This window comes from Gossypium hirsutum, chromosome A10 (assembly GCF_007990345.1).
Source record: "Gossypium hirsutum isolate 1008001.06 chromosome A10, Gossypium_hirsutum_v2.1, whole genome shotgun sequence".
In the NCBI taxonomy this organism is placed as follows: domain Eukaryota; kingdom Viridiplantae; phylum Streptophyta; class Magnoliopsida; order Malvales; family Malvaceae; genus Gossypium; species Gossypium hirsutum.
In genome coordinates, this window is record NC_053433.1 from 15,286,710 (window position 1) to 15,302,977 (window position 16,268).

A 16,268-nucleotide genomic window follows, 5' to 3' on the forward strand; every position below is an offset into this window, starting at 1 on the left:
CTCATAGAGGAATCTATACATATATGGAATGACTCCTAATTGTCTCTGGTAAATTTATAATGAATTTCCAAAGTCGGAACAGGAAATCCAGAAACCGTTCTGGCCCTGTCTCACGAGAACCTGAATATCTCTTAACATACTGTCCATATGATTGTTTCGTTACTTTCCTATGAAAATAGATTCATCAAGGTTCGTTGACATAATTTATTCACTATTTAATTCTATTCCTACTATTTTTAGTGATTTTCCAAATCTACATCACTGCTGCTGTCAGCATCTGCCTTTAAGGTAGACTTTACCTATTTCATAGTTTCCATGAATCAACTAGCCCTTTTAGCATAAATAGCACAATTTATGATAGTGATTAACCATTCCCATGGCCAATCCTTGTTAAGCATATCCACACCTCTCAATAACCATATGCATACCAAATGATTATAACATTATACTCAAACATATATAAGCCATTTTCGCATGGCTATCCAAAATTATACAAGTCCAAAGGGTCCATGACCCCCAACAAAAAGGGTAGTCCTATACATGCCATTTCGAAGTTCAACCAAAATTGTACCAAAAGGGGGGTCTTTGATAGTGTGGGCGACTTCGACTTCAAAATCCCGAGTCCGATAGCTGGAGAACCAAAATCTATAAAACAGAGAATCAAGGAGACGGAGTAAGCAATTTATGCTTAGTAAGTTTTGAGCAAGGGATTCCAGCACAACAAAAGTATAGCATTCATGTAGCTAAACGGATAATTTCATATGCACAATTTTTCAATATCATACTTACTTCACATTACCAACCCTTTTATTCATACACAAAGATCAACTTAGCCAAAGGCCGGTAGCTCATTTATCAACTGAGCGAATACTTATTTGTAAGGGCTCAACTAATTCAAAGCACATACGAAACATACCTTAATGTTGGGATGTTTCGAGCATATTAACTGAAATTTTACAGCAAGATCATTCATTCCCAAATCATGTACCTTCGGAATTTAACCGGATATAGCTACTCGTTCAAATGCCTTCGGGATATAGCTACTCGTTCAAATGCCTTCGGGACTTAACCCGGATTTAGTAACTCGCACAAATGCCTTCGGGCTTAGCCCGGAATTAGTATCTCGCACAAATGCCTTCGGGCTTAGCCCGAAATTAGTATCTTGCACAAATGCCTTCGGATCTTAGTCCGGATATGGTCACTTAGCACAAAGCCTTCGGGACTTAGCCCGGACATCATTCAAATAACCATGCACATTTAACAATAAATCATGGCACATTCGTATTTCATTTTTGTTAGCAAAACTCAAACACAAGACACTTATCATTCTTGCAATTTCGGCTCAATAGCCACACACAAAGAGCATGATTTTAATTTGCTTAAAACATGATCTAATCAAATCATAATTTAAGTTCTTTTACTCAAGAACTTACCTCGGATGTTGTCGAACGATTCCGATAGCTATTCGACCACTTTTTCCTTCCCTTTATCGGATTTAGTTCCCCTTTGCTCTTGAGCTTAATTAAATAAATAAATTGATTTAATCATTTGAGCATCGAAATGAGGAACACAAGGCACTTAGCCCATATTTATACATTAGACATTAAAGTCACATATGTACGGAATCATGAATCAAACTCAACATTTTGGCTAATTTTCCCCCTTGGCCGAATTTTCTAAGCCAAGACAAAAGCATCAATATGCTTGCCTCTGACCGAATACATGCAACACCAATCTCCTTCCTATGGCCGAATATGCATGTCTATGTTGGGGCCGATTGCAACACTTAATACATTCTACAAGTATGGTCACTTGTATTGACTAAACACCATTTTGTTTCAAGTTCAAAACTTGGCTAATACACACATATATACACTAGTAAAGCATCCTCCCCTTTCCATCAATTTAACACATGCATTACTCATTAATATACCAAAATTATATTCGGCCTTAGCACACAACTTGCTAGCCGATTCTTCTCCATCTAGCAACCAATGCACATATGTGCTCACTCAAAAATGCTAAAGAGAAGATTCAAGAATCATCAATCCACCATCACATGCATCATTAACAAGCTTCATATTTAGCATGCAATGGCATTAATACAAAATCCACCTAGGCCGAATATCATCCCCATGACATAGCAAAGATTTGAACCATGGGCTAATTAGAACTCAAGCTAGCAACAAAAAAACCATGCATGAATCTCATGGCACAACCTCAAACATACCTTGATCTAGACACAAGTATGGCCAAACCTCCTCCTAATCCTCTTCCAAACCAAACATGAAGCAAGAACTCCTTCCTCCTTCCTTAGAATTTTCGGCCAAAAGAAGATGAAAAAGGATTAACAAAATTTTTCTTTTCTTTTCTTTAACTCACGGCAATGGGGGGGGAAACAACCACACACTTTTTTTTGTTTTCATCATATTCCCTTTCATTATTTAATTTCCATGCTCATTATTTTATTTTTTTCCACCCATGATGCACCAACACAACATGTCTATGACATGTCTTGCCCATCACACTTGGTCTACCATGCTTGTCATTGCCGGCCACTACTAATAGGGGGGAAATTGACATGCAAGTCCCCCCTTTTTCAACATGCACTAATAGGCCCTTATGCTTTGACCTATCACATTTCAAAATTTTCTCACATAAGTCCTATTTGATAAAATTCACTTACAATTAACAAAATTCAAACACGAAATTTTCACACATGCACATGTACATATAATGAGCATCAATTATGACGGTTAATTATTTTTATGACTCGGTTTAGTGGTCCCGAAACCACTTCCCGACTAGGGTCAATTTTGGGCTATCACAACTCTCCCCCACTTAAGAAATTTTCGTCCCCGAAAATCTTACCGGTAAATAAGTTTGGGTATCTTTCTTTCATCGAGCTCTCGGTTTCCCAAGTAGCTTCCTCGATCCCGTGTTTGAGCCATAACACCTTTACTAGCGGAACCCTTTTGTTTCGCAACTCCTTCACTTCACGAGCTAGGATACGCATCGGTTCTTCTTCATAACTCATATCGGCTTGAATTTCAACCTCTGATGGGCTAATTATGTGCGATGGATCAGATCTATAGCGTCGAAGCATCGAAACATGAAAGACATCGTGAATCTTTTCAAGTTCAGGGGGCAAAATCAATCTATACGCAACCGGACCAACTCGTTCGGAGATTTCGTACGGCCCAATGAATCTCGGGCTCGACTTGCCCTTACGGCCAAATCTAAGTACCTTTTTCCAAGGCGAAACTTTAAGAAACACTTTATCTCCCACCTGATATTCAATGTCTTTTCGTTTCAAATACGCATACGATTTTTGACGATCTGTGGCTGCCTTCAGACTTTCACGGATTACCTTTACCTTCTGTTCGGCATCTTTAATCAAATCAACTCCGAAAATTTTACTTTCACCGAGCTCGGTCCAAAACAATGGTGTACGGCATTTACGACCGTACAAAGCCTCGTAAGGTGCCATCTTAATACTTGATTGAAAACTATTGTTGTAAGCGAATCCAATCAAAGGTAAATACCGTTCCCATGAACTACTGAACTCGAGGATGCAACATCTCAACATATCCTCAAGTATCTGAATTATCCGCTCGGATTGACCATCGGTTTGGGGGTGAAAAGCAGTGCTAAAATGCAGCTTGGTACCCAAAGCTTCTTGTAATTTCTTCCAAAATCGTGAGGTGAATCTCGGATCTCTATCCGACACGATAGAAATAGGTACCCCGTGTAATCTCACAATCTGAGAAACGTACAATTCAGCTAGTTTATCCAATGAAAAATCCGTACACACGGGGATAAAGTGAGCCGACTTAGTCAGTCTATCAACAACAACCCAAATCGCATCTTTCTTACTTGCTGATAATGGCAGTCCGGACACAAAGTTCATTGTGACTCGATCCCATTTCCACTCGGGTATCATGATCGGCTGAAGTAATCCTGAAGGCACTTGATGTTCCGCTTTCACTTGTTGACATATTAAACATCTTGAAACAAAGTCGGAGATGTCTCGTTTCATACCATGCCACCAAAACCAACATTTCAAATCGTTGTACATTTTCGTACTCCCCGGGTGAATTGACATTCGGCTACAATGGGCTTCGTTCAGAATCATCGAAATGAGTCCCGAATTTCTTGGAACACACAAATGACTTCTGAACCTCAAACAATCATCATCATCAATTTGAAACTCCGATTCCTTGTTCGGAATACACTCAGCCCGTTTTGCAACCAATTCATCATCAACTTTCTGGGCTTCACGAATTTGATGAATCAATAATGGTTTGGCTTTTAATTCAGCTACTAACACATTGTCGGGTAGAACAGACAAGTGCACATTCATCGCTCGTAAAGCAAACAATGATTTCCGGCTTAAGGCGTCCGCAACCACATTAGCCTTTCCCGGGTGGTAATCAATGACAAGCTCGTAATCTTTCAACAACTCAAGTCAACGTCTTTGTCGCAGATTTAAGTCTCTTTGAGTCATCAAATATTTGAGACTTTTGTGATCCGAAAATACATAGCACTTTTCACCAAATAAGTAATGTCGCCATATTTTTAAAGCAAATACGATGGCAGCTAGTTCAAGATCATGGGTCGGATAATTTTTCTCATGTGGCTTTAATTGTCTCGACGCATAGGCCACCACTCGACCTTCTTGCATCAATACGCAACCCAACCCGAGTAGGGATGCGTCACTATAAATGACAAACTCTTTGCCTGATTCGGGTTGCACTAAAATTGGAGCTTCAGTCAAATAAGTTTTCAGTTGATCGAAACTTTTCTGACATTTCTCCGTCCATTCGAACTTAACATCCTTTTGAAGTAGCTTCGTCATTGGTGTGGCTATCATCGAGAAACCTTTTACAAATCGTCGGTAATAACCGGCGAGCCCCAGGAAGCTCCGAACTTCGGTAATATTTCTTGGAGGCTTCCAGTTAAGTATGGCTAAAATTTTGCTCGGGTCAACTCGAATACCCGATGCGGATACCACGTGACCCAAGAAGCTAACCTCTCTTAACCAGAACTCACACTTACTGAACTTAGCATATAACTGCTTATCCCGCAAAATTTGCAACACTAATCTCAGGTTCTCAGCATGTTCGGTCTCATCTCTTGAATAGACTAAGATGTCATCAATGAACACAACTACGAACCGATCCAAATACAGTCTGAAGATCCGATTCATCAAATCCATAAATACCGCAGGGGCATTAGTGAGCCCAAACGGCATCACTAAGAATTCGTAGTGACCATATCTCGTCCTGAAGGCAGTTTTGGGTATGTCCGAATCTCGAATTCGCAACTGATAATAGCCCGATCTCAAATCTATTTTGAGAACACTGAGGCTCCTTTTAGTTGATCAAACAAATCATCAATACGCGGTAACGGATATTTATTCTTTATCGTCACTTTATTTAGTTGACGATAGTCAATGCACAACCTCATGGTTCCGTCCTTCTTTTTTACGAACAATACTGGTGCACCCCAAGGTGAGAAACTTGGTCGAGCAAAACCTCTATCCGTCAATTCTTGCAACTGAGCTTTCAACTCTTTTAACTCGGTTGGTTCCATACGATACGGAGCTATCGAAATCGGCGTAGTCCCAGGTACAAGCTCAATACCAAACTCTATCTCCCGAACAGGTGGTAAACCCGGTAATTCTTCAGGAAAAACATCCGGGTATTCACAAACCACCGGCACAGATTCGGGTTTCTTTTCTAATTCTTTGTCATCAAGTACATACGCAAGGTATGCTTCGCACCCTTTCTTACATATTTCTAGGCCAACATTGAGGATATTACAGCTGGCAACCCCTTTAAGTCCGTAGACTCAACTCGGATTATCTCGTTATTTGCGCACCTCAAATCAATAGTCTTGCTTTTGCAGTTCACAACTGCATCATGCGCGGTCAACCAATCCAAACCAAGAATAACATCAAATTCATCAAACGGCAAAAGCATCAAGTCCGCCGGAAAACAGGAACCTCGAATTACTAGGGGACATTTCTTACACACTTTGTCGACAAGCACGTAACGACCCAAGGGATTTGACACCCGAATTACGAACTCAGTAGACTCAATAGGTAAAGTCTTACTGGATGCTAAGGTTTCACATATGTAAGAATGAGTAGAACCGGGGTCAATCAAAGCAATTACATTAGTATCAAAGAGAGTAAAAGTACCGGTAATAACATCAGGCGAAGAAGCATCCTCGCGGGCACGTATAGCATAAGCTCTAGCAGGCGCGCGAGCCTCGGATCTGGTCGTAGCATCTCTAGACCCTCTCTGACCACCGCTAGCATTGCCCGTATTTCTAGATGGTCTACCTCGAGCAGTGGTAGCACCCAGTTTCCCACTCTGATTTACATTCTGTTCAGACAACCTCGGGCAATCTTTAATGAAGTGGTCAACTGATCCGCACTTGTAACAGGAGCGGTCAGGGAATCTACAACTCCCCGAATGCCATTTACCGCAATATCGACATTCCGTTCTATCTCGACGTTCATTCCCAACACTGGCGACCGAGGTGCCTCGTGTACCCACAAGGGGTCGATCACGATCTCGTCTAAAAAGGCCCGAAGTGCCTCTAGACCGGCCCACATCATCTCGAAATTTCTTCGATGCCTGTTGAAGAGACTTTCCCGAGGATCTTTTACGAAACTCTCTAGTTCCCACATCAACTTTTTGTTTTCTTTTCTAAGCTCTTCGGCTTTACAAGCTCGCTCGACAAGTACTACGAACTCTCGTATTTCAAGAATGCCAACGAACATTTTTATATCTTCATTCAGCCCATCCTCGAAGCGTTTATACATGATAGCCTCGGACGAAACACATTCCCGAGCGTATCTACTGAGTCTAACAAATTTTCGCTCGTAATCAGTAACCGACATAGAACCTTGCTTAAGCTCTAGAAATTCCTTCCATTTTTGATCAACAAATCTCTGACTGATATACTTTTTCCGAAACTCAGTTTGGAAAAACTCCCAAGTTACTTGCTCTCGGGGCACAACAGAAGTCAGAGTACTCCACCAATAGTAGGCAGAATCGCGTAGCAAGGAGATAGTACACTTTAGGCATTCATCAGGTGTACAAGATAGCTCATCGAGTACCCGGATAGTGTTGTCCAACCAAAATTCAGCTTGCTCGGCATCGTCGCTATCCGTAGCTTTAAATTCAGTAGCCCCATGTTTTCGGATTCTGTCAACTGGGGGCTTATTTGACCTTATTTGGTCAGTTACCGGAGGTATTGTAGGTGCGGGGGTGGTATTAGTCGGGAATGGAGGTTGTGGAACAGCCGTATTAGTTCGAATGTATTGGTTGAACCAATCATTCATCACGCTATAGAAAGCTTGTCTAGCTTCATCATTCGGGTTACTAGCATTAGGTTGAGAGTCCGCCGGCGCTGTCCCTTGTGCGGGAGCAGGCGCTACACTCTCAAGATCATCAGCTACCGCTCGGTCGGGATCGGGATCCATTACTCTATATAAACACATTTACAATTGTCAGAAATCACTACACTATCAAATAATCACATAAAATGGCATGTATAGCTAGACCCAACGCATTACGGTAGTCCTAGAATCGACTAAACCGTAGCTCTGATACCAATCAAATGTAACACCCCAAACCCGAGACCGTCACCGGAGTCGAACACGAGGTGTTAACAGACTTTAAACCACTTATAAAAAAATTTCCCAGACACTGCCAATCTGCATACTAGTCGCTTTAAAAATCATATCTTGAGTTCAGAAACTCGGAATCCAGTTCCGTAAATTTTCCCTGAAACTAGACTCATATTCCCATCTACATATTTTTTTCTAGAATTTTTGGTTGGGCCAATTAGTACAGTTTATTAGTCAAAGTCTCCCATGTTACAGGGATCGACTACACTGACCTTTGCGCATTACGACTTGGATATCTCCCTGTACAGGGCTTCAATACTGATGCCGTTTGTTTCTATAGAAACTATACTCAGAGAGGAATCTATACATATATGGAATGACTCCTAATTGTCTCTGGTTAATTTATAATGAATTTCCAAAGTCAGAACAGGAAATCCAGAAACCGTTCTGGCCCTGTCTCACGAGAACCTGAATATCTCTTAACATACTGTCCATATGATTGTTTGTTACTTTCCTATGAAAATAGATTCATCAAGGTTCGTTTACATAATTTATTCACTATTTAATTCCATTCCTACTATTTTTAGTGATTTTCCAAATCTACATCACTGCTGCTGTCAGCATCTGCCTTTAAGGTAGACTTTACCTATTTCATAGTTTCCATGAATCAACTAGCCCTTTTAGCATAAATAGCACAATTTATGATAGTGATTAACCATTCCCATGGCCAATCCTTGTTAAGCATATCCACACCTCTCAATAACCATATGCATACCAAATGATTATAACATTATACTCAAACATATATAAGCCATTTTCGCATGGCTATCCAAAATTATACAAGTCCAAAGGGTCCATGACCCCCAACAAAAAGGGTAGTCCTATACATGCCATTTCGAAGTTCAACCAAAATTGTACCAAAAGGGGGGGCTTTGATAGTGTGGGCGACTTCGACTTCAAAATCCCGAGTCCGATAGCTGGAGAACCAAAATCTATAAAACAGAGAATCAAGGAGACGGAGTAAGCAATTTATGCTTAGTAAGTTTTGAGCAAGGGATTCCAGCACAACAAAAGTATAGCATTCATGTAGCTAAACGGATAATTTCATATGCACAATTTTTCAATATCATACTTACTTCACATTACCAACCCTTTTATTCATACACAAAGATCAACTTAGCCAAAGGCCGGTAGCTCATTTATCAACTGAGCGAATACTTATTTGTAAGGGCTCAACTAATTCAAAGCACATACGAAACATACCTTAATGTTGGGATGTTTCGAGCGTATTAACTGAAATTTTACAGCAAGATCATTCATTCCCAAATCACGTACCTTCAGAATTTAACCGGATATAGCTACTCGTTCAAATGCCTTCGGGACATAGCCCGATTATAGTAACTTGCACAAATGCCTTCGGACTTAACCCAGATTTAGTAACTCGCACAAATGCCTTCGGCTTAGCCCGAAATTAGTATCTCGCACAAATGCCTTCGGGCTTAGCCGGAATTAGTATCTCGCACAAATGCCTTCGGATCTTAGTCCGGATATGGTCACTTAGCACAAAGCCTTCGGGACTTAGCCCGGACATCATTCAAATAACCATGCACATTTAACAATAAATCATGGCACATTCGTATTTCATTTTCGTTAGCAAAACTCAAACACAAGACACTTATCATTCTTGCAATTTCGGCTCAATGGCCACACACAAAGGCATGATTTTAATTTGCTTAAAACATGATCTAATCAAATCATAATTTAAGCTCTTTTACTCAAGAACTTACCTCGGATGTTGTCGAACGATTCCGATAGCTATTCGACCACTTTTTCCTTCCCTTTATCGGATTTAGTTCCCCTTTGCTCTTGAGCTTAATTAAACAAATAAATTGATTTAATCATTTGAGCATCGAAATGAGGAACACAAGGCACTTAGCCCATATTTATACATTAGACATTAAAGTCACATATGTACGGAATCATGAATCAAACTCAACATTTTGGCTAATTTTCCCCCTTGGCCGAATTTTCTAAGCCAAGACAAAAGCATCAATATGCTTGCCTCTGACCGAATACATGCAACACCAATCTCCTTCCTATGGCCGAATATGCATGTCTATGTTGGGGCCGATTGCAACACTTAATACATTCTACAAGTATGGTCACTTGTATTGACTAAACACCATTTTGTTTCAAGTTCAAAACTTGGCTAATACACACATATATACACTAGTAAAGCATCCTCCCCTTTCCATCAATTTAACACATGCATTACTCATTAATATACAAAATTATATTCGGCCTTAGCACACAACTTGCTAGCCGATTCTTCTCCATCTAGCAACCAATGCACATATGTGCTCACTCAAAATGCTAAAGAGAAGATTCAAGAATCATCAATCCACCATCACATGCATCATTAACAAGATTCATATTTAGCATGCAATGGCATTAATACAAAATCCACCTAGGCCGAATATCATCCCCATAACATAGCAAAGATTTGAACCATGGGCTAATTAGAACTCAAGCTAGCAACAAAAAAACATGCATGAATCTCATGGCACAACCTCAAACATACCTTGATCTAGACACAAGTATGGCCAAACCTCCTCCTAATCCTCTTCCAAACCAAACATGAAGCAAGAACTCCTTCCTTAGAATTTTCGGCCAAAAGAAGATGAAAAAGGATGAACAAAATTTTCTTTTCTTTTCTTTAACTCACGGCAATGGGGGGGGGAAACAACCACACACTGTTTTTTTGTTTTCATCATATTCCCTTTCATTATTTAATTTCCATGCTCATTATTTTATTTTTTTCCACCCATGATGCACCAACACAACATGTCTATGACATGTCTTGCCCATCACACTTGGTCTACCATGCTTGTCATGGCCGGCCACTACTAATAGGGGGGAAATTGACATGCAAGTCCCCCTTTTTCAACATGCACTAATAGGCCCTTATGCTTTGACCTATCACATTTCAAAATTTTCTCACATAAGTCCTATTTGATAAAATTCACTTACAATTAACAAAATTCAAACACGAAATTTTCACACATGCACATGTACATATAATGAGCATCAATTATGACGGTTAATTATTTTTATGACTCGGTTTAGTGGTCCCGAAACCACTTCCCGACTAGGGTCAATTTTGGGCTATCACAACTCTCCCCCACTTAAGAAATTTTCGTCCCCGAAAATCTTACCGGTAAATAAGTTTGGGTATCTTTCTTTCATCGAGCTCTCGGTTTCCCAAGTAGCTTCCTCGATCCCGTGTTTGAGCCATAACACCTTTACTAGCGGAACCCTTTTGTTTCGCAACTCCTTCACTTCACGAGCTAGGATACGCATCGGTTCTTCTTCATAACTCATATCGGCTTGAATTTCAACCTCTGATGGGCTAATTATGTGCGATGGATCAGATCTATAGCGTCGAAGCATCGAAACATGAAAGACATCGTGAATCTTTTCAAGTTCAGGGGGCAAAATCAATCTATACGCAACCGGACCAACTCGTTCGGAGATTTCGTACGGCCCAATGAATCTCGGGCTCGACTTGCCCTTACGGCCAAATCTAAGTACCTTTTTCCAAGGCGAAACTTTAAGAAACACTTTATCTCCCACCTGATATTCAATGTCTTTTCGTTTCAAATACGCATACGATTTTTGACGATCTGTGGCTGCCTTCAGACTTTCACGGATTACCTTTACCTTCTGTTCGGCATCTTTAATCAAATCAACTCCGAAAATTTTACTTTCACCGAGCTCGGTCCAAAACAATGGTGTACGGCATTTACGACCGTACAAAGCCTCGTAAGGTGCCATCTTAATACTTGATTGAAAACTATTGTTGTAAGCGAATCCAATCAAAGGTAAATACCGTTCCCATGAACTACTGAACTCGAGGATGCAACATCTCAACATATCCTCAAGTATCTGAATTATCCGCTCGGATTGACCATCGGTTTGGGGGTGAAAAGCAGTGCTAAAATGCAGCTTGGTACCCAAAGCTTCTTGTAATTTCTTCCAAAATCGTGAGGTGAATCTCGGATCTCTATCCGACACGATAGAAATAGGTACCCCGTGTAATCTCACAATCTGAGAAACGTACAATTCAGCTAGTTTATCCAATGAAAAATCCGTACACACGGGGATAAAGTGAGCCGACTTAGTCAGTCTATCAACAACAACCCAAATCGCATCTTTCTTACTTGCTGATAATGGCAGTCCGGACACAAAGTTCATTGTGACTCGATCCCATTTCCACTCGGGTATCATGATCGGCTGAAGTAATCCTGAAGGCACTTGATGTTCCGCTTTCACTTGTTGACATATTAAACATCTTGAAACAAAGTCGGAGATGTCTCGTTTCATACCATGCCACCAAAACCAACATTTCAAATCGTTGTACATTTTCGTACTCCCCGGGTGAATTGACATTCGGCTACAATGGGCTTCGTTCAGAATCATCGAAATGAGTCCCGAATTTCTTGGAACACACAAATGACTTCTGAACCTCAAACAATCATCATCATCAATTTGAAACTCCGATTCCTTGTTCGGAATACACTCAGCCCGTTTTGCAACCAATTCATCATCAACTTTCTGGGCTTCACGAATTTGATGAATCAATAATGGTTTGGCTTTTAATTCAGCTACTAACACATTGTCGGGTAGAACAGACAAGTGCACATTCATCGCTCGTAAAGCAAACAATGATTTCCGGCTTAAGGCGTCCGCAACCACATTAGCCTTTCCCGGGTGGTAATCAATGACAAGCTCGTAATCTTTCAACAACTCAAGTCAACGTCTTTGTCGCAGATTTAAGTCTCTTTGAGTCATCAAATATTTGAGACTTTTGTGATCCGAAAATACATAGCACTTTTCACCAAATAAGTAATGTCGCCATATTTTTAAAGCAAATACGATGGCAGCTAGTTCAAGATCATGGGTCGGATAATTTTTCTCATGTGGCTTTAATTGTCTCGACGCATAGGCCACCACTCGACCTTCTTGCATCAATACGCAACCCAACCCGAGTAGGGATGCGTCACTATAAATGACAAACTCTTTGCCTGATTCGGGTTGCACTAAAATTGGAGCTTCAGTCAAATAAGTTTTCAGTTGATCGAAACTTTTCTGACATTTCTCCGTCCATTCGAACTTAACATCCTTTTGAAGTAGCTTCGTCATTGGTGTGGCTATCATCGAGAAACCTTTTACAAATCGTCGGTAATAACCGGCGAGCCCCAGGAAGCTCCGAACTTCGGTAATATTTCTTGGAGGCTTCCAGTTAAGTATGGCTAAAATTTTGCTCGGGTCAACTCGAATACCCGATGCGGATACCACGTGACCCAAGAAGCTAACCTCTCTTAACCAGAACTCACACTTACTGAACTTAGCATATAACTGCTTATCCCGCAAAATTTGCAACACTAATCTCAGGTTCTCAGCATGTTCGGTCTCATCTCTTGAATAGACTAAGATGTCATCAATGAACACAACTACGAACCGATCCAAATACAGTCTGAAGATCCGATTCATCAAATCCATAAATACCGCAGGGGCATTAGTGAGCCCAAACGGCATCACTAAGAATTCGTAGTGACCATATCTCGTCCTGAAGGCAGTTTTGGGTATGTCCGAATCTCGAATTCGCAACTGATAATAGCCCGATCTCAAATCTATTTTTGAGAACACTGAGGCTCCTTTTAGTTGATCAAACAAATCATCAATACGCGGTAACGGATATTTATTCTTTATCGTCACTTTATTTAGTTGACGATAGTCAATGCACAACCTCATGGTTCCGTCCTTCTTTTTACGAACAATACTGGTGCACCCCAAGGTGAGAAACTTGGTCGAGCAAAACCTCTATCCGTCAATTCTTGCAACTGAGCTTTCAACTCTTTTAACTCGGTTGGTTCCATACGATACGGAGCTATCGAAATCGGCGTAGTCCCAGGTACAAGCTCAATACCAAACTCTATCTCCCGAACAGGTGGTAAACCCGGTAATTCTTCAGGAAAAACATCCGGGTATTCACAAACCACCGGCACAGATTCGGGTTTCTTTTCTAATTCTTTGTCATCAAGTACATACGCAAGGTATGCTTCGCACCCTTTTCTTACATATTTCTAGGCCAACATTGAGGATATTACAGCTGGCAACCCCTTTAAGTCCGTAGACTCAACTCGGATTATCTCGTTATTTGCGCACCTCAAATCAATAGTCTTGCTTTTGCAGTTCACAACTGCATCATGCGCGGTCAACCAATCCAAACCAAGAATAACATCAAATTCATCAAACGGCAAAAGCATCAAGTCCGCCGGAAAACAGGAACCTCGAATTACTAGGGGACATTTCTTACACACTTTGTCGACAAGCACGTAACGACCCAAGGGATTTGACACCCGAATTACGAACTCAGTAGACTCAATAGGTAAAGTCTTACTGGATGCTAAGGTTTCACATATGTAAGAATGAGTAGAACCGGGGTCAATCAAAGCAATTACATTAGTATCAAAGAGAGTAAAAGTACCGGTAATAACATCAGGCGAAGAAGCATCCTCGCGGGCACGTATAGCATAAGCTCTAGCAGGCGCGCGAGCCTCGGATCTGGTCGTAGCATCTCTAGACCCTCTCTGACCACCGCTAGCATTGCCCGTATTTCTAGATGGTCTACCTCGAGCAGTGGTAGCACCCAGTTTCCCACTCTGATTTACATTCTGTTCAGACAACCTCGGGCAATCTTTAATGAAGTGGTCAACTGATCCGCACTTGTAACAGGAGCGGTCAGGGAATCTACAACTCCCCGAATGCCATTTACCGCAATATCGACATTCCGTTCTATCTCGACGTTCATTCCCAACACTGGCGACCGAGGTGCCTCGTGTACCCACAAGGGGTCGATCACGATCTCGTCTAAAAAGGCCCGAAGTGCCTCTAGACCGGCCCACATCATCTCGAAATTTCTTCGATGCCTGTTGAAGAGACTTTCCCGAGGATCTTTTACGAAACTCTCTAGTTCCCACATCAACTTTTTGTTTTTCTTTTCTAAGCTCTTCGGCTTTACAAGCTCGCTCGACAAGTACTACGAACTCTCGTATTTCAAGAATGCCAACGAACATTTTTATATCTTCATTCAGCCCATCCTCGAAGCGTTTATACATGATAGCCTCGGACGAAACACATTCCCGAGCGTATCTACTGAGTCTAACAAATTTTCGCTCGTAATCAGTAACCGACATAGAACCTTGCTTAAGCTCTAGAAATTCCTTCCATTTTTGATCAACAAATCTCTGACTGATATACTTTTTCCGAAACTCAGTTTGGAAAAACTCCCAAGTTACTTGCTCTCGGGGCACAACAGAAGTCAGAGTACTCCACCAATAGTAGGCAGAATCGCGTAGCAAGGAGATAGTACACTTTAGGCATTCATCAGGTGTACAAGATAGCTCATCGAGTACCCGGATAGTGTTGTCCAACCAAAATTCAGCTTGCTCGGCATCGTCGCTATCCGTAGCTTTAAATTCAGTAGCCCCATGTTTTCGGATTCTGTCAACTGGGGGCTTATTTGACCTTATTTGGTCAGTTACCGGAGGTATTGTAGGTGCGGGGGTGGTATTAGTCGGGAATGGAGGTTGTGGAACAGCCGTATTAGTTCGAATGTATTGGTTGAACCAATCATTCATCACGCTATAGAAAGCTTGTCTAGCTTCATCATTCGGGTTACTAGCATTAGGTTGAGAGTCCGCCGGCGCTGTCCCTTGTGCGGGAGCAGGCGCTACACTCTCAAGATCATCAGCTACCGCTCGGTCGGGATCGGGATCCATTACTCTATATAAACACATTTACAATTGTCAGAAATCACTACACTATCAAATAATCACATAAAATGGCATGTATAGCTAGACCCAACGCATTACGGTAGTCCTAGAATCGACTAAACCGTAGCTCTGATACCAATCAAATGTAACACCCCAAACCCGAGACCGTCACCGGAGTCGAACACGAGGTGTTAACAGACTTTAAACCACTTATAAAAAAATTTCCCAGACACTGCCAATCTGCATACTAGTCGCTTTAAAAATCATATCTTGAGTTCAGAAACTCGGAATCCAGTTCCGTAAATTTTCCCTGAAACTAGACTCATATTCCCATCTACATATTTTTTTCTAGAATTTTTGGTTGGGCCAATTAGTACAGTTTATTAGTCAAAGTCTCCCATGTTACAGGGATCGACTACACTGACCTTTGCGCATTACGACTTGGATATCTCCCTGTACAGGGCTTCAATACTGATGCCGTTTGTTTCTATAGAAACTATACTCAGAGAGGAATCTATACATATATGGAATGACTCCTAATTGTCTCTGGTTAATTTATAATGAATTTCCAAAGTCAGAACAGGAAATCCAGAAACCGTTCTGGCCCTGTCTCACGAGAACCTGAATATCTCTTAACATACTGTCCATATGATTGTTTTGTTACTTTCCTATGAAAATAGATTCATCAAGGTTCGTTTACATAATTTATTCACTATTTAATTCCATTCCTACTATTTTTAGTGATTTTCCAAATCTACATCACTGCTGCTGTCAGCATCTGCCTT